This window comes from Phalacrocorax carbo, chromosome 1 (assembly GCF_963921805.1).
Source record: "Phalacrocorax carbo chromosome 1, bPhaCar2.1, whole genome shotgun sequence".
NCBI lineage: Eukaryota > Metazoa > Chordata > Aves > Suliformes > Phalacrocoracidae > Phalacrocorax > Phalacrocorax carbo.
The window spans coordinates 73,217,004-73,244,171 of NC_087513.1; the positions used below are offsets into that span (position 1 = coordinate 73,217,004).

The 27,168-nt window shown below is 43.7% G+C and overlaps 1 protein-coding gene across 2 annotated transcripts in view; it reads left to right on the forward strand.

Moving 5' to 3' along the window:
- Positions 1–27,168, forward strand: part of SOX5 (SRY-box transcription factor 5) — a 722,172-nt gene that overhangs the window by 42,330 nt on the left and 652,674 nt on the right. The window contains exon 1 of one of the 2 annotated variants that reach the window (XM_064459668.1): positions 25,314–25,403. The exons of the other annotated variant lie outside the window; for it this stretch is intronic. The gene's annotated coding sequence lies outside the window, so the exon portion shown is untranslated. Of the gene's footprint in view, positions 1–25,313; positions 25,404–27,168 lie in introns of those variants that run through there. 2 annotated transcript variants of the gene reach the window in all.

Sequence of the window (27,168 nt, forward strand, 5' to 3'; positions counted from 1 at the left end):
TTCTGAAGTGAATGCACAGAGACTGTTACAGGAAAGGCCTTTTGATGGTTATACAGCAAAAGAGACTACACCATGATATATGAAAACACCGTGTGTTTTCACCAGATAGGGATCCCCAGAGTGTTTGCAAGGGATGTGTTAGTCTCAAGTAACAAAGATTTAAAGGGTGCATAATGGGCAGCTAAATTTTATCCTCTTTCAGAGCTTGCTGGGGCTCATGCTTAGACACAATGAATGAAGAAATTCCACTTATGTGTCTGTGAACTACCAGTATGCTTATTTCAAAATACATAACATTTGGTACAAAGGCTGCATGACATGTAGTCACTGCAGGCAAGGTCAGTGGAAAAATAACATGAAATGCTTTATTAACAACAATTTTCCCTATCTACATGTAGAAGAATTACATACAAATGCCGCAGTAAGTACTACATGATGAGAAGGTCAGTGTCATGTGCTAGAACTGAGGCTCTGTCCTCCAGGATGCAATTGCATTTATTCAGAGTGCTGCACGTTCAGCAGAAGAACAGGAATGCATGGCATTATTGCAGGACAGAATATTGTCCAAACTGTTTGTCAAAAGCTCTCAAAACTGGAGCTTGCAAACATAACTGGCAGAGTACTCACAGGAGTCTACTTTAGCCTGAACCAGTGAACCAGTACACATTTTTCCCAAGCAATTCAGTCCATGACAAGAGCTTAAAAAAATGTTCTGAAGGCTAACAATTACACTGAACCTGAAGAATTAGCACTTTTAGAGGCATTAAAAAGGATAAACTGATTCACACATTCAGAGATTTGACCATCTATCTCTCAAGGAGAAGGTATTCGTATCAGTATGGTGTCTTTGCAGCCAAGAACAGAATGGTGATTCAGACTATAAAAGAAAAAAGTTGCATTCTTCTTCTGTAATGCATTATCTTGGACATTTACATCTGAAATCTGCTTTTCTAGGAATATACTTTTCTTGAAGTTCAGGCTTGTACTTTAAAGTTTTACTGCTCTTTATCAGTAAAACAATTTAACACTTCCCCCTCCCCCCAATTTAATTTTCCCCAATTTAATTTTATTTAAATTATTTGGAGATAAAGATGCAGAGGTAAACAAGAGATTCTGCAAAGAGAACAAAGTAGTGCATCTATTCGTAAACATACTCAGCAGTAATCCCTATCTTAGTGGAGGTGGTGGGTGGATACTAAGGCACCATATCCAGTATTTCAAGGATTTGGGCACATTATACAGCATATTGGAAAAAATGTCTGTGTCATTATTTACATTGGACAGAACAAAGGAGTGTTTCAGAAAATGTTATGGATGATTAAAGTGGGAAAAAATGGGTTCCATTCCTCATACTGCTGCTAATTTTCTCTGTGTCCTCATACAAGTTCCATCATGCAAGCTGTTAAGCACATGCTTTCTGGATGACCCAACTCACTTCAATGACAGCAGTCTAATACGTGCAAGTGTTACATATTCAATACATGCAAGTGCTTTCAGAAAGAAAGGCGGCCTTCAATTTTGTATGCCTCATTTCCCATACCCTTAATATTGGGAGGATATATTTATTAATTTTGTGAGACTGTGAGGGACAAATTATTGTTTAAGATGTCAAAGGGAAGGTTTTAGCAAGTAAGGTGAAGAGAGATAGCAAAAATTCCTAGTGCACATGGTACATGTGCAGCTGAAATTAAAGTCTACCCTTTTCAAGAGGGTAATATATCCACTGTTCTAGAATTCTATCTAAATGTTTCACTATCCAATGATTTTAAGGTCTGAAACAAGAGAGTGCTTTAAACAAGACTGCCTGCTAGAAGGAAAAGGACATGGGAAGAAAAATAGTTATACAACTTGAGATTACAGGCTTTTAAGGTACTTAGTTCAGCATTTACTTAAAAGGTAGCCCATCCCTAAGCATATCTGTAGGTAAAAATGATTTAGTGTGACACGTTGGTATCATCCCGAATTCTTGTTTGATTTGATTCTCAGTGTATGTTGGATGGATACACAACTATGATGATTATAGCTGACTCTGTAAGGGGCATCCTTTGTCACATAAAACAGGTACAAGCTGAATGTAAAGCAAATAGCAGGTTCGCTCCACCTTGTTCATTAAAAGGAAATTTACTCTTTTGAATGTTACGGTGTTTGGGTTTTTTCCTTTTTTAGTGACTCATCGTTTCTGTGAGGTGTCAGCCTAACAATCCTCCAGATAGTGATCATGGTATGGGTAACAGTACAGCATGATGGCAGCAAAGAGAGTAGAAGTTTTAGTTGGAGATGGACACTACTGAAAATTGTGGTTTGTTGGTTTAAAGGACTGGAATTTTGCTTATTACTTTGCTTACCTTACCTTGTAGTTCTGTACATTAGCAACTGCACAACAAAAAACCCCAAAACTCCCTCAAGACATTTTTAGAGGCAATAACCTACTGCAGTACCTTTGTTGTTTTACTGCAAAAAAAGAAAACAAAATTTTCAAGCAATGGCGATAAAGCCTACACATATACTGAAAAATAGAATATCTGTCTGTTTATAAATGTGAAAAAGAATTTTCCTTCTATGTGTAGGATTTCTTTTCACTGTAGCAGCATTTGTGATAAGTCTTGAGACCCAGAATTAAATCTTTGCATTTACTTCACGTTGCCCAGAAGAGGACTGTTGGACAGGTACAACATGGTCACTTGGGCCCATGGCTAACTTATAATTGAAATTGGTGTAAGTTTTAAGGACGTTGGCCATATTATCTAGCCTAGATGACTAACACAAATGCAAGAAACTCTGTATCTGGCTACTGGTTTAACCGTGTTGCTCTCAGAAAATGTTCTATTTAGACCTCTTCTACTGTGAAAAGCAATGTCCACCAATCACCTTGCAGTCAGGTGTGTACTGGCACACAGTAGGTACTCCCTGATGTCCTTCTCAGTTATTAAACTGCTGAAATATGGAATGCCATCAGTATTTTGGATTCTAAAAAAATTTCAAAATAATTTTGCCTCTGAAATATTAGGATATTCTTATCCATCTGGGCCTTAATTCCAAGAAAATAGGAAGAAGATACTAGTAGATACCTGCTGAAGGTTATTTTATTCATCACTAGGTGTACTCTACTAGATGCATCTCCTTTTCTGGCCGCAAAGTTGTATTCATTTTAGATCAGATTTCACCAAACAGAAGCAGGCATGAGGTGAGAGGTGTACCAGCTTTGGTTAATAGGTCAGAGCCCTGTTGCCTGAGCACCCCACCTGCTTCATAAAGAAGAGCCATCAGTCTGGTGCCAGTTGGTGGAAGGAAAACAAAGGCTTGAGCAACCTCCTTTCTGTCTTTCTTGAGGCACTAAAACTTCTCCCTTGAAGGCGTGATATTTTTTTTCCTTCCTTTTATTCTTTTCCTTTTATTCTTTTATTTTTATAATGAAGTAGAATGAGAAGAGTAAAAAAACCTTCAACCTACATACTACTTACTGTACTATGGCAACATTATTCACTATGAATGGACCCTTTGAAGGTCTCTGAAATGAGTGCTGCATTAGGATGAACTCCATCCTCTACCTGAAGGCTTTGGGAAGTTTCTTCCTTCTTCCGTCCCCCATGACAGTTTTCAAAATAATCTGTTTTGTGTAACCTTTAGCTATACTGTTAAAATGCACCTGAAAATCATAGGGCTTTTGAAAAAATTATTCTTTATTTTTAGGATTGATTTTCTTTAACTTATCAAGCCCAAATGGGTACTTCATGCATGTTTATTTCTCCTGGCCTTGCATAAAATCTACAAGAATAAATTGGAAAAGGCAGAATCCCTAACATTTTTGTGTACGCAGACTTGGAGTCTGGCACTTGCTCTTTTGCACAGTTACCTGTCTGAAGCCAGCCAGATTTTTGAACAGGATAAAATGAATAGCCTGGCACTTGTACTACTGTGTCATGCAGCAGGTGCAGCAGCTCCAAATTGTGCTGTTTGCGGGCTAGGCCCTCCTTCTAGATAGACTAATCAGTCCTGACTGCAGAGCTGTGGGCTGGGGGGTAAGTAGGTCAGTTCTGTGGAGGTGGACTCTGTTTTGGGGAAAAGGAGAAGTAGAATTCGTCACCGATACCTCTTCTTCAACATACAGTTCATAGAGATTAAATGTTCTGTGTTATAGCTATAGATAGGGTGGGATTTGAGGCATGTCACAGCAGAGAGCCAGGAGCAGCTGCTGTTATTTTTAGTGGCAATTCCAGAGCAAACTAAATTTGAAAACCCTTATGGTAAGGGTATCTTTATGAATTTCATCCTTATGAAATCGGGGGCTACATAGATAAAACAACAGGTGAGGAATGTGTATGAACATATATATGAAATGCACGAACTGAATAAAAACCCTCTATTTTAATATAGAAAAGTAATATATTATAGATTATATAATTATATATGGAATGTATGAAAAAAAATTGTGCTTTGCCTAAAATGTGGAAATTGGTGGTAGAACTAGAAATTGTACAACACCTCATGTGCTAGGCAGAAGATCATTCTTCTGTAACTGCAGCAAAATGCTGAAGATAGGTTTATACCTATATTAGCTTTCATTTTTCAGGCAGCATTGCCCTTCTAAAGATATCCCTTCAAAAGATGGACCTTTTAAGAATGTCTGCAGATCTGGACTCCTTCAGATTAACTGGGGGCACGTATTTCAAAGGGAAGTGGTGTTCATGGGGAATTCTCTGCCAGCTGCCCAGATCTCAGCTGCAGAAGTAAAGGATAAGTCGTAAAGGAGTTTAAATTTCCTCAAGCTGCCTTCTGTTGTGCTTCAGCTTTGATCTGCCAGGATTACCTCAAGAGGTGGGAAAAGTAGTTAATTTTCCACTTTTAGTTGACACTTCCCCTTTCTCTCGGGGCTGCTGAGTTAGTGCCCGCTACCTACTAGGTGAGCTGAATGCAGTACCACAACTCGCACTTTCTGGGCACTGACTGACTTCACAGGCTGTCAGACAAGGGAGGTATTTGATGTTTTTCATTGATTTCAGTGTATCTGCCAGCCAACTACAACCAACGAGGAGGACTTTCTAGTCTGGTCAGCCCATGATGTCACCATCTTCACCTTGTTTTTTCCCACATTCCCCCTGGGGTCCCACAGAGCCTTAGTCCTCATGGAACACCCTTTAAATATCCTTACAATTTCTTTATCTTTCTCCAGCACCAGATTGAAACAATTTTTGTGGTGATGTCTACAAAAAGACTTGCCTGTGCTTAGGTGAATTCTGCTATGCTTTTAAAGTTAAATATGTTGTCTCATTGGGTTCTTTTACTCCCTCATCTTTTGTCTTTGGAGTTATATTTAGGCTTTTTGTTTTATTATTTATTAGACACAACCCTTTTGTTCCACTCTTGTAGCACCCCAAACAATGGATTTTCAGCCATGGCCAAGGCTCCTGACTTCTTCAGTAATACAAATATTTGGCAACGGAGTACGGTATATGTTTGTTTTTAAACAACCACCATGTTGGAAGCTCTCGTGTCCTTGCACTGTTGTCAGCTGTTGAAAGGACAAAATAGCAGATGGACTAGAAAAAATGACTAACTATGACTCGAGCTCTACTTCTGCACTAGGGGGATCAGAAATAACACTGTCCTTGCCTCCAGGCTCTATCTTTTTGCGCTGGTTGGATATACCGGATATACTGGTTGGGTGCATACTCGGCACCGGATGAGGCTGGTCCTCGTGCTGTGGCTGGCTAACCAGCCAGCCTGGTGGAGCCTGTCCTGGAAGGAGACAGGTGGTGGTGGAGCATGGCGGCCAGGGCGTATGTCAGCTGGTGGCACCTCACTCTCAGAGGTGCCTTGCTCTAGGGGATGCTCCTTAACTGTAGTGTACTGTGACAGCCTTTCAGGTACCGTGTGCTAGTACCATGTACCACTTATCTGTAGCCTGACATATAGCTCAGGTGTACATTAAAGACTCTGCCCCACACAGCGAAAAACAATAAAACCTGAGATATTTTTTTCTTTCCTCTGTGGCAGGAAGCAGAGGAGACCTCTGTCTGTAAACACTCTGAGCCAAGCGACTTGGATGGTCACGACTATCTTTGAGCAGATATAGGTACTGGTGGTAACCTCCAGAACTTTCAGTATGCCTTAGGTCTCATGGTAATATGTTTTCAGATCACAGACAATTTTAAATCAGGTATGTAAAAAGCCAAATAACAGCTGCTTTACTGTGACCACATCACATTATAAGGGACCAGCCAGGCCTGCCACCACGGTGTGTGCTTGGGGTAAGCCTCTTCTGGCCTTCTCAGCTCTGCTCCCAAGACACAAAGGGCAGATAAAATAGCATCATGGCAATTTTTTACAAATTCAGTGAGTCAGTTCCTGTTAATGATGAGACCCCTGTGAGTCAGATCATTAGTGCTGATTTCCATTTTCATTGCTCTCGCTGTTGTTTTGTTGTTTGTGTTTTTTTTGTATGTGTGTGTGCTTTTTTTTTTTAAAGAAAGGGGGATATTTTAATTTTCAAACTGTTTTTTAAGCTGCTTTCCTAAGGAAATAGGTCTTATAAGGTGATGATCTCTGTTTGCCCATCCTTCTTTCCTTTCTGAGGAACTTCTGTGCCCATCAACAAGAATTGGCAGAAGCGTAGCAATTTCAAAGTTGCTAAGTCCCTGCAATCTTCATGAAAACAGCTGGCCAGATAGAAGAAAAAGACCCTGTTAGTGCTGTGGTGAGAGAGGTGCCACAAAGGCAACTCACTCTATTAGTCACCAGAGAATCCACACCTCTAGATGGCAGGAAAAGCTTCAGAGTTCGCATGTTATTAGACCTCAAACAGAGACACATCTATTAGAAACTACAAATGATCTTCACTGATGCTCCCAGGAAAACTGATTTTTAATTGTATAAAATCCATCCTGTAAAAGAAGTGTCAGTATCTTGCTCTGTAGATTCATATGCTCCCCTCTCTCTATACGCATTAAGATTTAAGGTACTCATCAGTTGGAAATATGTATAATCTCCCACAGGACTGCAGTCTCTTCTTCAGTACTAACATATTAAAACTAGACTTCTTAAACATTCATATTAATTAGTCTGTAAGGAACCATTATCAAAATATGGTGTGAATACATAATTATGAGGGTGTGTTGTCTGGCAGGAAAATGAGGGTCTGATCCTGCCTCCTCCAAAGTAAATGGCAGCTTCACCACTAATTTTTGTATGAGCAATAGTGAGCCCTAAGGCAGCAGAAACAGGAGACAATTTTCCCCTTCCTGCCTCACTGGAAGCACCGTCCCACCCTTGCTGAGAAAGCACTTCACCCCTCCTGGGAGGGGAGGTAGAAAGAAGAGCGTTTGGCGGCTATTATCAATATTCATGTACAGCTGCAATTCACAGGCCTTATTCCCTGCTGAAATGCGCCATTAGCTTCAGCAGAGAGTGGGACGGACCCCTGCTAGCCTAGCGGCAGTCAGGCAGGCCTGGCCATGCTCTAGGTGCATCTACTGTCCTGTTCCAGGAGAGGACGGCCTGATTATTCTCCAGTGTCAGGGCTGGCTTTGTCTCCTGGTCCTGGGGCTTGTGAGATGGGGCAGCAAACTGCCCTCCCTATGTGTAATAATGTTTCAGCATAGACTGGAGGCTTCAGATGGTTGCAGAAGTTCAGATTCTGCCATTTCACTGGCCTTAGGAGTAGGTAAAATGTTTGTTTGCCCCAGACAAATGCAGTGCCAGAGCCTACAAGATACAGCAAGCTCTGTGTTAATTTTTAAATGTCGAGCCTGAAGTTAATCTCAGATTAGGATCTTCTTTTTTTCTTTGTTTTGTTTTTTTTTTCCCTTAAATAAAAGATAGCGTAGTCTTGGAAATGCAGAATGGAACTGGAAAACTGGAAAGAGAACCTGGATCTTGTTTTTATGCCACTGATTTGTTTGCAGCCTTGGGAGAACATGAGGATATTATTTTTTCAGCCCCAGTTACTGTTGTGTTTATAATTTGGTGGAAGACCTTTCCCTGCTGTTTCCTGTCTCCAAGTTTCTCCTCTTCTTGGCTTAGCCATACGAAAGAGCAGTGGTTTTCTTGCTAGCACTAGAACATTTCCCCCCTCTCTGCCAGCATTTCCTTCTCTCCTGCAGTTCCTGTGTCTCCCGTTCACTGTATTGGGAAGAGCAAGGGTAGAATATAGGCTTGTTCCCAGCTGCCACCTCGCTGCCCTCCCCACTTGAGCGCTGTGGGGAGCAGCTGTCCTGACAGAGACCTCAACATGTTCAAAAGTCTAGGTGCTGCCCCCCCCCCCCCCCCCCTCCCAACATAGCTGCCCTGCTGTTTTAGGGAATGATGCTCTGGCAAGATGTCTGCATAGGCACTGCATTTCACTTACACTCTCTGCTGTTATGACTGGATAGGTGCATTTAAATACACCATCAGGAGATTTTCAGTCTTGAGGCTTTACTGATTCTTACTGCAGGAGAGGCAGCCTTAGAGATGGAAACTGAATTATGCACATAACCTTGACAGTGGCAGTACGGACCTCCCTTTAGTGTCTTACTGTAACAAGTTCCCCCCCCAGTCAACATCAATGATCCTGCTGGTGGTTGGACACTAAAGGCTGGATTGAAATCCCTACTTTATTTTTACCAAATGACTGTTGTATATCAGTAATGGTGAAGGTCAGTTATTGTTGCGAGAAAACCGGATATATAACAGGGTTTTCAAAAGGGCAGGCATTCAATGGGACTTTCTCCATATATGCAACAGAGAATTTCAGAAGTCCCTTCTAGGTGCATAACTATTATATTTTTTGCATCCAGTTACCTCTAAAAATCTGGCCTTTGGTCACTGATCACTTGAACTGAGCTGTTTTTTGTGGGCAAGTGGAGAGGAAGAGAGAACCTATATCAAGCCAGCAGCCTCTCAACACTTGAATATCACCCTTTTTTATTAGAATGTCCCCCACTTGAGCATTCTGTTGGCTTTTAGGAGAACAAGAATTTGAAATATGTCGGGAGCTGAGAGAAAAGCTTATTCTCACCCTCTGTCTAAATGTTATATATCCTTGGGATTTCAGAAGCATCCTGAGACTCCCAGTGCCAAAAGCTTGAGTTTGGTTGAGATATACTTAGCCAGAACAAATTCCCAAATATGGGTTATTTTCATGAAATTTCACCTCCTCCTAAGCAAAATTTTTTTCTGTAAAATTAAACAGCTAATAATCCCAGCAAAATGAACATTTGCTAATTGGTTTTAGTGAAGTCAGGACTTCACATCAATGACATGCTCAATAAAGTGCTTTAATGTGGAAACTTTAGCACAGAATTTGACCATGGCAGTAATTGTTTAACTAGAAAATGCCATCAAAACTGCAAGCAAAGCAGGCTGCTATACTGACTACCTAGCCACTAGAGAGAGACATTATCCCATGTAGTAAACTGAAATGTTTCACTTTTGAATGTCCAGGGACCTCTCCTCAGAGCAAAGTATCCTGTTCTCCTGGAGCGGATGATGGAATCCACTCACTGACTAAACCTTGGAGAGCTGTGGCCACGAGCACGTCACGCGCTGCGTGTACAAGGAGGCCATTCTAAAATGCTGTTAACGATGACATGGGGAAGGTGTTACATTTACATTTATGTTTTCAATCAAATAAGTGCATCTGCGGTTAGACAAGGGAAGAAGCAAGTTAACTGCTGCTCTTTGATGGAGCAGGGCAGATGTTAATCAAGCGCATGCAGCTAGCTTCTTGCAGTGTGACACTCAGGCATACACTGACTTTGAGTTTTACAGACAGATCAAGAGCCAGATCTTCTAAAACATGCGCTGAGCTGCACAAACCTATATATTTTTGTCCACACTGTTGCAGAACCTTCAGCGCCCGGGGTCCTCCATGGTGTTTGCTGAAAATAAGTCATGCCGGCCTTGTTTTGACCAGGTATGTTATAATCCCTGCTTGCTCTGAAGTGCTCCTTTACAGACTGTTACCTGCCCCCGTTCAGACGTAAGCAGGGTGGTTGGTGGCTAGCTGAGCACAGTGCCTGTTGCATCTGCAGACCTGCTTTTTCAGCTTTTCAGTGCTAACACAAGCCTTGTGTGATTACCAGATTTGTAACGGGAACACGAGAGTGCTAAGGTGCACTGTGCAGTCAGTGGCTATCTTGGAGGCTGCACTGGTGTGTGAAAGGTTAATGTGGGCTGCCCAGTCCTGAGACTAACAGGTGCTCATCTGATCAGAAAGGAGAACTGGGCAGACTAGAAACTTTTGTGAATTGACAGCGGAAACGTCCATAAAACTAACAGTATACTCAGGCTGATAAATGTGCGGTGTGGACCTGGATAATGCCCGGAGGTCAAAAGCTGCCCTTCTATTTGTAAAGCCTGCCAAAACATTCAAGCTTCCAAGCACAGGAAAATCTAGTTAAAGTAACAGTGGTGGGAAACGTAGGAAGTCTGATCATGCTAAAAATGCATCTGGATACAAAACCGGCTTGTCCTGTGAATAAGCGGGATAGGGCCTGATGTGTACGTGGGCCTGGGTATTTAACCTTGGTGATTTTCTGCAGTCAGGTGCCAGCTTTGAGTCCCACAAGGAATTCCTTGAGAGGGGAGTAAGCACTGCCTGGCTGTTTTGATCTTTCACAGAGTACTGAGCAGGGATCTGCTATTAGGATCAAGTGGTCATTTCCTACATTAGTTTTCTTTTAATGAAGGCAGCAAATGATGCTAACATAGCATGAGTTCTTGTGTGTGCTGTTTAAGCTATTTAGGAAGTCAGGCAGTTCTCCTTTTTGCGAACACATAAACACTAGATAACAAGTATTTGATTTATGACTTCTAATTAATTATTTGATATGGGTTCTTTAACTTCAAGTTAGAATTTATATTAGTGTCTTTATTCACACCTGCACTTACTCTCAATTTCTCAAAATAGAGTACAGACTTGCATGTGAAAATCCCACTGAATTTCACAGGCTGCTTTGAAAATCTCAGTAGTAGCACTTTAATGCTCTGAAGGTACAGGTTCAGCTGTATGCAAACATGCAAAGAGAAGTCTCAGCCCTGGGTTTCCACTAGGACTTCACTAGGTGCATGTTGAAAGTGAGTATTCTTTTTTTTTTTTTGTCTTGCAAATTAGCCAAGTACTCAACTGAGGGGACTCCTCAATCATTATGCAAATAATAAACGGGTAAAATCCCCTTTTCTTTTCTTTTTATATAACAGCACACCCTTTAGCGCATCCTCGGAATTAATCAGTTTTAAGGATTGATTACTGTAAGGCATCGCAACCTGCTGTGACATTAAAATATTAAAATGAAACCTCTTAAAACCCCCTTTTTGAAAAGCTAACCAAATGTGGGTTGCAGGCAGGGGTGTTTCCTGACCAGCTGTGTTGATTCCGAGAAGCTTTTCTAGAATCTGGCATGACACTTTCTAGCATCTTACGACTGTTTCACACTTCTACTTTTACCATGTTTTCTGAATACTGGAAAATTACCTGTAAACATGAACATTTAAATGAAAAAACCTGTGTAGTACATACTCGTGCATCAGAGGATGGTGCGAAAAACACTGGAAAAGTTTGTAAATCAATAAAGAGTTTTGAGGTTATACACTGACTGAAGAATATAGAATTATATGCAGACAACTACCATCTTGATGGCTGATATTAATCTTCTAAGATAAGAAAACAGTTTTAAAAGGTAAAGGAAAATGTTACCCTCAGTTTCCATGAGAAGAAAAACAAAAAATTAAAGTGCAAGAGAGAGTCACAGAATGGACAATTGCTTTCTGCTTCTCCACAGCTTTCCAAAAACGGGCAAGGACAGGGCTTTCTGCTCCTCCCGTCTAACCATTTGCCCAGCTCCAGGCCACCGTGGCATATTGCCATTGGCATTTGGAGTACGGATCCATCACCCCACCCCAAAACTCAGTAGGTCCATATTGCGGTGCAGAGGGGATAGGAAGAGGTTCAGGAACTTCATGGAGGCTTGAGCTTGGCTGTGAGGGGGCTTCGCTTTTCTCTTTCTGAAATAAACCTGCTGTGACAAGTTTGTGGCCTTCCCTCTCTACCAGGAAATCTACATCCACCATCCAAGCCTAATTTCATTAGAGCTGTGCATAGGCACAACATGATTAACCTAACTTTGCAGTGAATGTTTTATTAAAGCTTTTCTTTCATAATTATCTTTTTCCCTAATTAAAAAAATTAAAAATTTCATACTCTCACCCAAATACCGATGACATCCTTTGGAGGTTCAGAGACCCTTCTGTAATGTATCTAAAAAGTTATTGCCTGTTTTCATTTGGATATGGAGGAGACACAGTGTTGAAAGAGTGGCTGTCTTTGCAATACAAGAATTCCTGACCAGGACAAGGAGCACAGAACTAAGATGCCGTTGCTTGCTGTACCCAGGCCAGTTTTTGTCTGCGTGTAAAGGTGGGGACTCTGGGAACCCAGGAGGCCAGTGCTGTGTGCTTACACACTCGTGCTGTGTATATATACTTAATAACTTTCCTTTGCTGCTAAGTGTACACTTCAACTTTAAAGAACTCTGAAGGTAAGTATTTTCGCTGGTTTGAGGATGGGGAAACTGAGATGGGAGCAAGCCAATGGCTTGTATAAGGACAGAAGTCCTGGCTAGCTCAGGTCTTTGAGGCTTATAGTTCTGTGTTCACACCGTTGCAACCACAGCACTGTGCAACAATAACATGTTTTGGTTCATTCCCATTTAGGGAGGAAAATGAGACCATTCGAATAACTAAATAGGCCCTTCCCTGGAGTGGGAATGCATCCCATTAAAACGCATCGTAAGAAATAAAGGTAGGCCAGGTTCATACCAGTCATCATTTTTTTTTTCTTTTTCTCTGTTAATTGCATTGTTTCACCATCCACTTTCTAAAGGACTTTGTAGTTGAAGTGGCTGTTTATTAAAAAGGAACTTCTTAGGGTGGCTCAGCTTAACTGTGTTCTCGTTGGAGTGAAACAGGATGCTTGGCCCAAACCTTATTTCCTTCATTTCACTCTGTTCTATTAGAAGCACTTTCCTGCATCCTGCAGCAAAATATCAGCGACGCTGTGTCGTTTCGAGGCCGGGGCATTTGAAGGGATGGGTGATCACGGAAATCTTCATTTGTCAATCGCAGAGGCAATGAGGGTGCCGTGTCTTACCGCGGGTCATTCTTTAGAGCCAGTTTTCCACTTTCCACTTTTCCCACTAGAGGGGGTTACATGTTCTAGTTCAGAGCGCTACAACGGCCCAAGATAAGATGGCGCTGCCTCTTGTCCACCTATATTTTTAACTGGTACAGTTAATTCATAAATAGAATAATGAGCTGACAGTACTAGGACTTGAGGTCTTAATAACCATTACAAAATCATTAATTACCAGGAAATTAGAGAGGTGTCTGTTAAGTGTTTAAATATGCAACCTTCTGTCCACAAACAAGAAATCCAAACGCTTGCCTGAATCATAGCGAACTTCCCACACACTGGTTATAAGCTATATCTTGTTTATTTCTGCATATATTACTCTCGGTAAATGATTAGATTTGTCACCCATGACCCAGTATGCTGTTTGCAATTATTTCTTATATTAAATTAATCACTACATATTTACTTTGAGAAATTATTTATGATATATCGACGCACGCATGCGTATAAGTGTATGTGAGCACATGAACTTTCCCGATTGCCTTTCCTCTTGTATGGCAAATTAGAAATAACAGCATTCAAGCCAGTGGAGTCATGCTGATGGGGAAACTAGCACGGGGGGTGGGGGTGGGGAGGGGAATTGTTATACGAACTCATCTTTCTTTGTTATTTTAAATATTTCTCCTTATTTACTGAATTCTAAGGATACAGACAGTCCAATCTCCGTTAGCAGATACGTGAACACTTGTGGCTCTTAGTTGCAAGGCTGCTGGTGTGGACTGCACTCAGTCTCGTTTTTTCCACCTCCCACGTCTTGTGGTTGCGCCTGGGTGGGGTGATCTGCATACATATGGACTCTCACCATATCTTTGGCACTTTGTGTAGCAGTAATACTACCCAGATAACTACTTTGCAGAATCAGATCTTTTGTGAATTACTGACTGGGTGAAAGTAATTCACATGGCTCGTGACTTTTTCCTGAGTAACGTAAAGCCTCTCCTTTATAGAATGATAATTAAATTGTAGCAGCTCGTTCTCAAGCTTATGCTATGCATAGAAACAGGTCTTCCAACAGTTTGAGCTCCTGTAATGTTGTGGAGGGTTTTTTTATAAAAAGCTTTCTATCTCTGTTTAGTTTCCAGCTAAACTTTTAGATTTTTCATTCTCGCAGATTTCTGTTCTGTGTTGTTTTGTTCTTCGTTGCAGTGCCTTCTCTGTCTTCTCGGAACATAATTTCTTCTCAGCAGAACTCACCCCCAACAACTTCCAAGTCTGAGCTGAATTTACAGATCCATTGTGTTTGAGAGGGTTCAAAATGAGACAAATATTCACTTTTAATCTGTTATATTTCTGAGGTGCTAATTACTTTGCCACCTCTTATTTGCCGCCCAGTTCAAACTGGCAACCTAAATACTATGAGAAAGCCTTTTAATATTTTAAGAAAATGATACAGAGTAATTTACTTCTGCAACAAGTAACTTGCTTCGGGAAGGGGATCACTGGGACCCAGACAGTTGTGATAATGTGGATTTCAAATCATAAACACTTCATCTTGAAAAGAAACCAGAGTTATACCTATTAAAAACAAAGGTTTAAACAGCCTTGTAGGTTTCAATACTTTTGTCTGTAAACATATAGCATTCTTTATCCACATACAAAAGGTGGACTGGAGCCTCCAGCATGTATACATACAAAGTCCTTTCTTGACTTTTTGACGCTGTTCCTTGCTTAACTAATGCTAATAATTAATTCAGGGACACTGGATTTTATGTAACCTCAGCGGATGATCTTCTCAGTTACACCTTGTTGTAAAGCACCAAGGCAGAGACAGGCGGGAAGCGATACTGCTTTGAAAGAAATGGCCTCGTACCTTGGTGGAATGAGTACGCGTGTGAACCCTTACTGACACACAAATGAACTGTGTTTTTTTGAAGTATTACATTATTTTGTCTTCTGGGCTGCCTGGAGTTCTTCCAAGCGCAACTAACAAAGGCTTGAAGAAAGGATTCAAAACATCATGGAGGAAAAAAAAAAAAATCTTTGCTAAAGACTAGAATGGTTTTTTGGTCTGTTGCCAGGTACGCAGGGGAGGGTGTGCCGAGCTCATGCAGCGGCAGCGAGTCCCGGGCAGGTACCCAGCTGCCCGCACAGATGCCAGGCAGCCACCACTTCTCAAGCAACAGGGGGAGACCGAGCGGGGTGTGGGGAGGAGGAGGAGGAAAGGGGCATCCTTTCTGGGAAACGCATGCCAGCTGAGACTTTCTCTTAGGCTTTTTCTTGGTTGCCTGCTTGCTTCCCTTCCCTCTGCTCCCAACCAAAAATATGGTTCATCACAAATGAAAGAACCATTGGTCCAGTTAGACATTAGCGAACTGTATGAATTATAGGCAAACAGATAGATGTACTGAGTAAAAAATATTTTCTCTCTTTATACAAGCAGAAGAACCTCTAGTAGTGAACCGGCTTGCCTTCAGAAATAAAACCAACAGAGGAACCCTGCTAGCCATAGAGTCGTAGCTGGGTTTGCTATTCAATTCAAATATTCAGTTCAAATTCTGTATGACTTTGCTTTCTCCTTTGGACTTAATGGAGGCTGCTATGGGCAGTTCTGATAGCAGGTTTCATTGTACAAACTCAAATATCCAGTGTCTGCTCACGCATGGAAACTTATCGTTTCATGGAAAATTATTTTACCAGTACCTGAGCTTAAAAGCCCCATGGCTTCATTTGCATATAGACATTTCAGTTGCTTCTGACACTTTGCATTACCATGCCTAGGGTAAAGCAAAATATCACATGACTATGTGTAGACTGACTTATTTTGTAGCCCTGAAACTTATGACTCTCTCATTAAAAAAGAAATCCCAAACCAAATAGCTTAACTTTGCCCCTCAGTCTGCAGTACCAGGATTTGGCCTGTGGATTCAGTTTATAGCAGGTATGATTTATCTGTGTACTGTGTCGGAGGAAGACACTGTCCATCCTGCCCAGAAGACTCCCAGTTGCACAAAGCATATGGGATGAGTTATTAGACACAGAAGTGCGTGGGAACTCCAGCTGTCACCCTGCCAGGTAGCCCCAGCACTAGCTGTGGAAATGTAGCTCTTAAAAATGCCCACAGCACCTTCCTGCAGGGGCATCTCTGGAAAACTCCTCCCCTTCTAGGATTAAAAATACCAGTGGCTAGCAGGACACCTGAGGAAGGCCCAGTTAGCAGCTTTTAGCCGTTTCGCCTGTGCGATCGCAGATCCCATTGAACACAGCTGCCAAGATGATAATCATTTTCAGCCAGTGACATTTTTCATGAATGCTACAGTTTGCGAGAAGCATATATTTTGATCTGCTATCCTTCCCTCCCCTATCTGTCAGAAGTTGGTTATAATCAATTGGCACTCGTACAACACGTCTTCTAACCAGCCAAGGATCTTTAAAATAGCTTCACCTACTTCTGTTCGCATTTTTCAGAGAAGGGATTTTGAAGCCAGAGGAGCTGACACGCCTCACTCCAGGTCACACAGGAATCAGTGACAGAGATACAGCTGGAACTGGGCATGAATCCTGTTGGTTGTTTTCCTACACTGGGTTTTCCTCTGTGCTTACCTTAAGTGTTTTTTTAATCCTCCCATTTCTGTCTGACATCCTTTACTAGAAATTTGCTAATCTCAGGATTATGCAAGGGAGCATATTTTCAGTCATAGGATGCTCACATGCTTCACAGACCAGGGTGAACTTGGGCTCTCTGTTGCACGCTTGTCCGATATGCACGCACACATGCATACACAAGCACCAGCTGGACATCAATCATTAGGGAATTGATTACGCCAGAACGGGTGAAGACGCAAGCTTGTGAAGTACAGTAACAGGATTGTGCTTACCACCTCTGTGGAATAAATCTGTCCAATAGAAGTCATTCCTTTTGCTACAAAAATAACGTTCATCTATGTGCGTTCTTCTCTGATGACCTGTGTCTCCGCAGAAATGGTAATCCTGCCACTTATCAGTAAGTTGCTTTTTAGGAAAACAGCGGGTGAGGGGGGTGAACAGGTTGTAGAGGAAGGTAACATGAAAGTTGGATGGTGATTAGGTTTCAATGCCATTCCAACTATTCAGCAACTAAATAGGTTGTAACTCTGAACAAAGGAAGTTGAAATAGGAAAAGATGGCTTTTCCAGCTCCTGAGTGCTTCAAAAGATGTTAACCATTCCTGAGTAAGATGCTGTTACCTGCTATAAACTAAATACTAAATATTTCATTATCCTGAAAGTGGTGAGCCTTTCAAAGGCCTCAAAAGGCTGGGAGCAGCCTAACTACCATAAGCAGTGTGAAAGCTCGCTACTTTGTGACTGATGCTCTTCAGGGCTCCTGTGAGTCTTCCTTGGTGCCTCTTCCTCTTGTCCCACGCCTGTTGTTGACCCTTCACACCTTAAAATTCAGTCTCTGCTTCCTTATGGCTACTTCTTATCTCACAATCACTTTTGCCTTTAAAATCTCCTTACCCAAAAAGGAAATTTAATTAATCAGCTGCATGAAGGCCTTTACTATTAAAGTATCAATATGAATCTAAGAAAGAGAAAAGAATATTCCAGATAGAAACAGCTGGTGTCTGCCTAAGGAGGGCTTCAGGAATACTATAGTTGGAGAATCCTTGCTGTGAACTCTTGGGTTTGCTCTTCGTCTGCAAGCCTGGCTTCTAATCCCTTTTCTGGGTTTACAAATACCAGCCCTGCTTCTGGCTTGGAGGATGAACACAATAGAGTTTTACTGTAGATTTTTTCTGAACAGAAGTCCACACTAGAGACCTTCTGTTTTTTCTAAACTTTTCAGTTTGTTTTGAAGTCATTTAAAAGATAAAAACCACATTAAAAGTACACCAACTAATTTAGAGCCCCCTAATCGGTCTGACAAGAGTTGTGCGTGAGATTTTTTGATATGCCTAACATATCCATTTCTGCAGTTTCCAGAGAACCACTTGACTTTTTGTTTCTATCTTGATTTCATCTTTATGGCCTGCCATCTTCTCTTCTGGCCTCCTTTCCTGCTTTGGCTCTTCTTCACAGTGCCCTGAAACTGGTGCCAGCAGGTGGCCAAACCTTGGGATTCCCTGCCCTGGAGCTTACCCTTTATTCCAGCAAATGCTGGGACAGTCCCATGCTCAGCCATACCACAGGCCCTGGGTCCTTCACCTACAGCAGATCACCACACACAATCAGGTCTTTTGATTACATGGTCAGAAGAGAAAATAAGCCCATTTAAACCAAGGCAAAACAAAAGCTATCTTTTGCTAGCGAAATTTCAAGTTTATCAGTAACAGTTCTTCACGTAAACATTTTCAGAAATAGATCGTTGGTTTACTCATCTCTTTACCTCATTTTGTCTGGAAGGAACTAGTTCTGCAGGAATCAGAAAAGATAAAAAAAGACTTTCCTGAATGACCTTCATTTTTTTGGCAAAAGATTTGCAATCAGATCTTACGTGTCAGAATGACTAAGAGTGACTGGATGGTGGGACACACGTGCTCCTTGAAAGCTTTTTTGTGCTGCGATGTGAACTGGGGAAGCCGAATCACCAGTCATATGGCATATGTTTAAAAATGTTGTTGAAATGAAACTCTCTTAAAAAATAGTATACAAACCGGTAGCGTAAGAGGCTTTTTGTGACTGTACGCACATACGTTTTCTTTGTATTTTCTTTTTTTTTTTTTTTTTCTGGTGACTGAAACTGAGCTCCAGAGAAGCTATTTAGGGACACGTGTAAGTGCCATTGACTTTCAGTCAGATAGCAGGTATGTAATTGCTTTTGATAGTTGCATCAGTTATGTGACAATTAGGATCAATGTATTTAACGTGTGCACTAAAAGTTTTGCTTTTCTGCAGAGAGAGGGCTTTGGATTTCCTGGATGCTGAAATCAGCATGTTGAAATGCTTTAGGAATATCTGTGCCTTTGACTTGATGAGCTGCGATCTGATTCTCACCGAGAAACCTCTGAAAGATTTGGAGAGCTTTGTGTGTTTATATTTTTTTGCTACTTCACATTGCTGATATCTGGCACTTCCGATAGCTAGGTGATATTTGCATATTGTATATAATTATTGTTTATAGAATAGTAAGTTACATTTCTGACTGAAATGGATCATTGTATAAAGCTGTAAAGTTCCACGAAATAGCTCTGCAGTGTCAAATACCGTGATGTAAATTGCAGCGTATTTACTATGTGTTTCTTTTATTGTGGATTATTTTTTGTACCACAGAAGCATATGAAAATAGTAAGAAATTAATGTGTTTGGGTGTGTTGGGTTTTTTTTTCCCCCCACGCTATTGTTTATAATTTCTAATGCCATTTCTTACATCCTGTTTCACACCAAGAGTCAGATGCTCTTGTTTAACTGTTAAGGAAGTCTGAACAATTTGATCACAAATGAGGACAGTTCTGATTAGACAGACTAAAGAAAATAAAAGACAAAACCCAGCCTCCTCTCCTGGATGCAACCTGACTGCCAGAGTACTTCCCACACCACCACACAGATAGCTAGGTTCATTTTGGAGCATCCAGCTGTGAGGTGACACACTTAATGCACCAGTGATCTGATCCAGTATAGAAAATCTTTGGGGCCTGATTCTCCAGTGCTTCTCACCTTGTGCAGTCATTTGTAGTGAACAGCCTGAATACCTACACACTGTAAAAGCAGAATATAAAATATTTTGTGCTGCTTATCCTTCACTGCATACCTGTAACCGCATGAGCAGGTGTATGAGGTGAAACAGGCTTTAAGCTCCTGAGAGAATTTTGTTTGTATGGAATTGTAAGGCTCTTTGTTTCCTTTAAACGTAAAATATAAAGATGTATGAGCCCTCTAGACAGTGATCTTATGAGCATTGCCATAGGATACTTGCAGAGCAATAGGACATGCACACGTTTAAAAATGTGTAGGTCTAACAGTCAAAACACAGACTAGGGCAAGTGCTAAACCTGAGCCTTTCTTCTGAAATTCAGATATTGCTTGTTGGTTAAAGCGCTGCTTTCCTAACCTAGCAATCATTTCAGAGAAGGAGCTCCAATGCCAATTTTAAATCAGTGATTGCTCTGTTACAAATACAAATGGCATCTCCTTGCATTGCAACCTTCTCTCCTCTTTGTTTTTATGATAGTAATTTAGTGAGATTAGGAGCTTGTGTTACTCCACAAAAGATGGTAGTGCAAGAAAACAGCTTGATGTGAAAAATGTTGTATCAAAAACTGTACGGGCTCTATGATTTTTCAAACAAATGTCACAAATTAAGAGAACAAACTTTCTCATAAGGAACAGTATCTTTCGCTGGGGATCTGGCTGCTTCTTAATTTTTGTTTGGTTTTGTAATATTTGCTTTTCTTGAGGGTATTATTTACTGTGTACACACTAGATGATAAACCTACAGAAACTGTGCTAAATTTTAAACAGGGTCACACCATTTTTTTTTTTCCACATCTATTTCAATATTAATTACTACATCTTAATATAAAAAAATTATCTTGTGGCACAAAGGTTGATTATATTCACAATTAGAGGCTTTTGGCAATGACGGGAAATTGAGTCATTTTTTCTGTCCTTTTACAGCATTTTATTCTTTTGTTTTCATTTAAGGAGCACTGCAGAGATACTAATCTTAATAAAACAGTATATACAAATCCCTGTTCCTGTGCTACTGATAAGACACTAAGTGCTCAGTCCTGCTAAAACTTACTCACAGGAACTGGCCTCTATTTTCAGAGGTCACAGGTGATTTTGATTACCTCCCTTTTTCCGTCCATCACCAGTTTTAGAAAATGGGGCTAGATTTAAAAAATGAAAGACACCTGCTCTCGGAAAACTCTGTGCCACTTGAGGCACCACAATCTCTTCAACTCGTGGAGCACCCAAAACTCCTAATCGCTTTGTAAAACTTTATGTTGCAGTCCTTGCTTGAATTTAATGTGCACGCTGTGCACAATGCCGCGCCACGCTGACATACCTGGATTACTTGGGGGTCTGGAAGTACCACACTTGCACTGGCCTGATGGTCTGCCCTGACTAATTAGTCCTCAGCGACCCCCACTGAGCCATGCAAGACACATTCCTAGTGGTCTCCATACATAAGTAAGCATCACCACATGGTTTCTCATCCTGCAAGTGCTTCCTCCACTTCCAGTGGTGGCTCAGTGGAAAACACTATTAATTAACCTAGTGGTGGGGTGAACAGCCGAGAAAGAAAGGGGGCAGCCAGAATATACACGAGACCACCCACTGCGATCCTTGACTGGTTCTCTGGCCTTTTGGTAGGCACGTAAGTGAAGCTAGGCTTCGGGGGTCCCTGCCTGAGGCTACAGTATTTCCTCTCCCTCTGTGTCATGGCATATAAACTATGGTCTCGGGACACTGTCACCTGATTTGTTGTTTTAGTATCAAGAAAGGTATGTTGTTCTATTAGGGTATAGTCGGGGAAGGCATAGGAAGTTTTCATGGCCTTTGTAGTCAGGGGTAGGCTGATAAGTTGGATTTGGAATGTACGAGAATATACGTATTTATTCATTTGCTGGAATTTATGGAAAACCTTCCAGAACGTTCAGTGTGGACAAAGGCTGAAATTAAGGAGAAAGCTGGACCTTTGCAATCAGATTTGTGCCTAGGAAAGAAGCAAAGCTAAATGAAGTGTGTAGGGCTTTAGGTCCTCCTTCATTTTCATGGGGAAGGGTTGAGGGGTGGGCTTCAGGCGTGAGCTCGTCGTGAGAGAGAGATTAGGGAGGATCTGCCCTAAATTGTAGCTTTGTAATCCCTGCACTGGGCCCACTTAACTGCTTGACATGTGAAAATATTGTGTTAATGAAGTTCCAGCCTGCTTCTTAAATCCATCCTTGTGACTGTCTTTATTCATCTGTGTGTCCTGAGAGATTATGCTTATTTTCATATATGTGGGTAATCTCATTGAAATCTAAGAGTTACTAACGGTAGCATGATGGATGAGTGTTTTGGGCCTTTAATCTATTACTGAAACTGAAAGCTGTTTACAGATTCTTGTAATATTTAACGTTTGCTCAGCATGGACAACTAAAAGCAAGTATCTTAACTTTTTCAGCTGGCTTCCTTTTCTTTTTATCATTCCGTATGCCTGCAATAGTTTAAATTACAGAACACCTAATCAACATTTAGTTCAATCAACATTTCCTGTTTCTTTCAGATTTTGTACCCAGCTTCTACTAAAAATAAATATATCCCATATTTAGTTGATAGGATCTAAATGTGGGATCCAAAACGCATTTAAAGACCATCAGTTACTCTCCTGAAACATGACTCTATCATTTAGTTTGAGGAACCAGCTAGCAAGACACTGGATAGAGACCCCTATACAGGGACACACCGGCAGCATGCCTGATGTTCCCTAGGAAGTTGTTTGGATGTCTTTCTGCAATATCATAGCTGGGATTCTCTATTGCCTCTGGGGGAGAGGAGACAGGACCTGCATAGAAGCAGATTGCTTCAATTTAAGTAACAGAGGCTTTTCCTGCTAACACAAATCAGTGCAAGTATTGCCCTGATTTTATTACGGAGAAGCAGATAAGCCATGCTGAATGTAAAAGACGAGAGCGATACTTTGACTGATTAGGATGGCATAAGGGTGTTCTTGTGCTGATGCACTCTGATACGAAAACAGATGTTTGTAAGTTCCTAAGTGGTTTCTTCATTTTGATATGGCTCTAAGGTTATCGCAGTACTTCAATAATTGGATTACTTTGGTACAAAGATAATGTTGTTTTACAGGACTAGGGCTTTGTTCTTCAATGCCGCCATTTATACCTCTGAAAGGTAGTTACAAACCATTTCCATATGAGAAAGGCAGCGTTTTACACCAGCTTTTGTGAATATGAGTGCACCAAGACTCAATGTCCTCAAAAACTGGAGGTCTCTGAATTTTCCAGGAGGATGAGGCAAGAAGGCGCACGCAGTAGCTCACAAAGAGTGGCAGCGAAGGGACAAAGACAGGGAGAACTGAAGATGGATCAGCACTGCGCAAGCAGAGATATCTCCCCGTACGTTTCTTCCTTATGGAGCTGTGCCTACAAATGTAATCGTTGAACGCAGAGGTACAGGGGAGGGGGCAATTTAGTGAAAGTGTACCCTGTGTATCAACCACCTTCACTAAGCATGGACAGACTGATTTCCAGGCGCACACTGCTCACTCTAAAGCTGTGTGATACTTTTAATTTAAACACAGTCGTGTTCCATGAACTCAGCTAGAACAGAACCACACTTGAGCCATGCTTCCCTTCCCTGGCGCTGGGAAACTGAAAGCTAGCCAGAGCTTTGCAAATTTAAAATTTAAACTAGGTAGCCGTCTTTGCACAGTAGCCTACCTCTCATTGGGCAAGTTGCACCATTTTCTTTTGTGCTTTCTTTAGTTATTCAGGGTGGAAAAATGGCTTGAAGCTGTGCTCCCAGCTGTGTCCAGCCCATGTGTACTAACATTCAACATCCTGTGCTCTCAAATATGCAGAGCTAAATAAGGAGATGTCTTTAGGTTCTACTAAAAAGCATTTGGTTGACTGAAAAGTTTGGAATCAGTCAATGCAGAAATGGTAACATCCTTTAAATAATAAAAAAAAAAGCAGAACGAATCATCAGCAAAAAAATAGTAAAAATTAAATTATTACTGGCATTCACAATTATTGTTTTAAAAAGTGCTTGGTAACAGGATGATATAGAGTCCTTGAGGGATGAAATGTCCGTATTATTTAAGAAAAACTCAAATGCAGCTAGTACCAACCCAATGGGGCCTTTTTTTAAATTCTCTTTTCCACCGAACACCTTAATCCTATTGTAGAAGTAGAAAAATACAGCTCCTGTGGAGAGCATAATACAATCTCACACCATTGTGCTTTTGATCTTAAATAAAATGCACCCGCATTTGGCTTTTTTCTCTTTGCTCCAGATTAGTTTTGGACCCAACCACCCTAATTCCTTTCTTGTGTTGAACTGCAAGGAACTTCACGGTGATTGTAAGGAGGGTTTGGCACAGAGCAAGAAGTAAAGGCGGGGGGGGTGGTGCCTATGGGAAAAAAAATGTGTGGGAATCGTATCAACAGCAAAGCTCTGAAAGATGTGGGGAGGACAGACATACCCCTGTCATCCTAACCCAGAGAAACCTGGCTGTAGGTCCCTAGGCTTGAGGTTACCTGAGCGGAGCTTTCCACAGCATATTTCATTACCTGTGCTAGTACCTGGGGCTGCCAGGTGTCAGAAGGGGGGTTTGCATGAGCGGGTGGGGTCTGAGGACTTGCCACTCTGACGACCAGTACGAGAACTTGTACAGAACTTGGTGGCTGGGGCAGGTGAAACTTTGTCATTCAGCATGTGGGCACCTTGCTCAAATGTCTGGGTTTGATCCAGATGAGGCAAGTTTGGGTGGGTTTTTGGGTGGCTTTTTTTTGGATACAACTGAGACACGGGCCATTACCCATCTGGCCTGCTCAGCTCACCACAGCCAGCAGCAAGTGGGCCCTGCAAGTCACACTGGCCCCCGGCACCTTGAGCCCGTGCTGTGTCAGAAATGCTGCTGCAGAGCTCAGGGGTCCCGTTCCTCTCCCGGTCTGGCTTTTTCTCTCTGGTAATAGGAGGTACCGGGCCGTCTGGGAGGGCTGATGCTTGCATCTGGGCAGTGCTGGCCAGCCTCGTGCCAGGCAGCGGTGTGCTAGATCTGCGCTGCTCCCATCCCACCCAGAGGACTCCTGTGGGAGTTCCTGCTGGAGAGGTAGGGAGGAATCCAATAAAGAAACATTCCTCCATCTCTTTTTTTTTTTTTTTTTTCTTTTTCTTTTCCCTTTTCCAGTCAGGGTTACAACCCTCTCTCCCCACTCCAAGGGGAAGTCTCACTGAATCAGCAGTTGTGAATATTATCTGTGCTGTTAATGTTTTGCATCAAAGGGTAAAATCACTTAGGGACACACACACACACACTGAAAAGATCATATACAATAATGCATCCAAGCAGAGGGAAAAAAAAAAAGGTTGTAGCGCTCATGAATTCCAGATGATGACTTTTTAAATCCCCAAGAAGGCAGTGAAATTGTTTGATTGTTCTCGTTAATTATTGGACTTGTCCCAGTATCAAATATTTGTAGAAGATAAGACTTCCCTCGTGGAGATGAATAATAACTGAACTTGCTCTTCTTTGAAGAATTTGGCTCAGGGTGCGTAGCTCTGCGTTTCCCACTCCCGGGCTCCAGCCCCGTCCCGCCGGCTTCACGAGCGCACATGTACCAAACGCTCCATTAAAAAGACAAGACCCCGTAAGTAAATCAAGGGGGAGAGGAGGAGGGGGACTCTATGAGGGGAGCGGGGGCGGGCTGCCCGCCCCACCGGCCCCGGGCTGCGGCCGCCGGCCGCGCCGCTTCTTCCCCCCGCGCCCGGGCCCCGCGGGCGCCCACCGGGAGCCGTTATTAAGTACAGGCAGGACAAGCGCTTGCCGAGAGGAAAAGGCAACCACCCCCTCCACACACACCCCCACACGCGAAGCCCCGGGAGCGGCCGGCTGGGTCCCCGTGGGCGGGTGCGGGTCCCCGCGGGCTGGCGGTGGCCGGACCGGGCCGAACCGCGGGGCCAGCCCGGGACACGGCTGGGCTCGGCCGAGGAGCGGCGGGTGGGTGCTGGCGGAGTGGAAGAGGAGGTAACCGCGGGGTCCGGGGCAGAGGTGGCCAGCGGAGCCCGGCGCCACGCTCCCCGCCCGCCCACCCCGGGGAGCGGTGGCACGGCGGGGGGCTGCCCCGGCCCCTCCGCCCCGGGGAGCGGTGGCACGGCGGGGGCCTGCCGCGGCCCCTCTGCCCCGGGGACGGGTTTCGGGCCGCCGGGCGGAGAGCCGCAAGCCGCGGCCCTCCCGGCGGCCGCCCCGGGCGGGCGGCTCCCCGCCCAACCGCCCCCCTGCCGCTGAGGTAACCCCGCCGCCGCTGCGCGCCCCACTGGCGGAACCCCACTCGTGGCGCGGGTGACAGCGGCGATCTTCAAACCCGCCGCGGCTTTTTGAGGAGCGGGGGGGAAGGGCGCGGGGGGACCCCAAACTTCGGCGTCCTCTTCGGATTCCTGCGCACGCGTGGGGGCTGCGCCCGGCCGGGGGTGCCGGGTAAGAAGAGGGAGCTGAGGAGAGGGGCTGCGGTGGGCGTCCCCGCGTGTGTGCGATCGCACCGGTGTGACAGGGGCTGTCGGTGCAGGAGGTGCCGGCGGACGCGCACACGCCCACGGACACGCAACTCCCGGGTGTTTACTCTTAGTAAAGAGCGGGAGGGGGAAACCGCTCGTCGGGAAGGGACCCGGTAGCGACAACCCCGGGACCCGCGACAGCCCCGCTCGGTGAAGAAGTTCCCGGGCGGCGGCGGGGCGAGAGGCGGGAAGAGCTAGGCGCCCCCCCCCCCCCCCCCCCCCCCACCGCTTTGAACCGCTCGTTGAACCGGCGGACGGTCTCTCCCCGCCCGGGGCCGGCGGCGGCGGCGGCGATGGCCGTTCGCGGGGGCGGCGGGCGCGTCACTTACCGTTGGCCGCCCCGCCGCCGCGCAGGGCCGCCCCGGTGGGTGCGCGGCGGGGCGGGCGGCGGCGAGGAGGTCGGGGCTGGTCTGAGGCAGCCCCGGCGCGCCGGGGGGACTCCCCGCGCAGCCCCCTCCCCGCTGCCGCCACCTCGCCTTCCTCCTCCTCCGCCTCCTCCTCCGCCTGCCTGCCGGGGTGCCGGCGGCGGCCAGGCGCGGCGCGGCGCGGCGAGCCTCTCCTCCCCCATTGTTCCCGGTCTCCCTCTCCCTCTCCTGGTTTGGTTGCTTTGGTGTTTTTTTTTTTTCCTTTTGTTATTTGCACTCTCATTGTGTTGTTTGTCTCTGAAGCCGCCTCATGACCAGCAAAGGGATTTCACCTCGTCCTTGAGAGACAGAGGGAAGGGGAGGGGGGGGGAAGGAGGGGGGAAGAGAAGGGAAGAGATCACCAAACACCCATCTCCCGGTCCCTCCCCGCACCTCTGCCTCTCCCCACCCCGCCAGTGTCTCACTTAGCATCCCGCGCCCGGAGGAGACATTACAG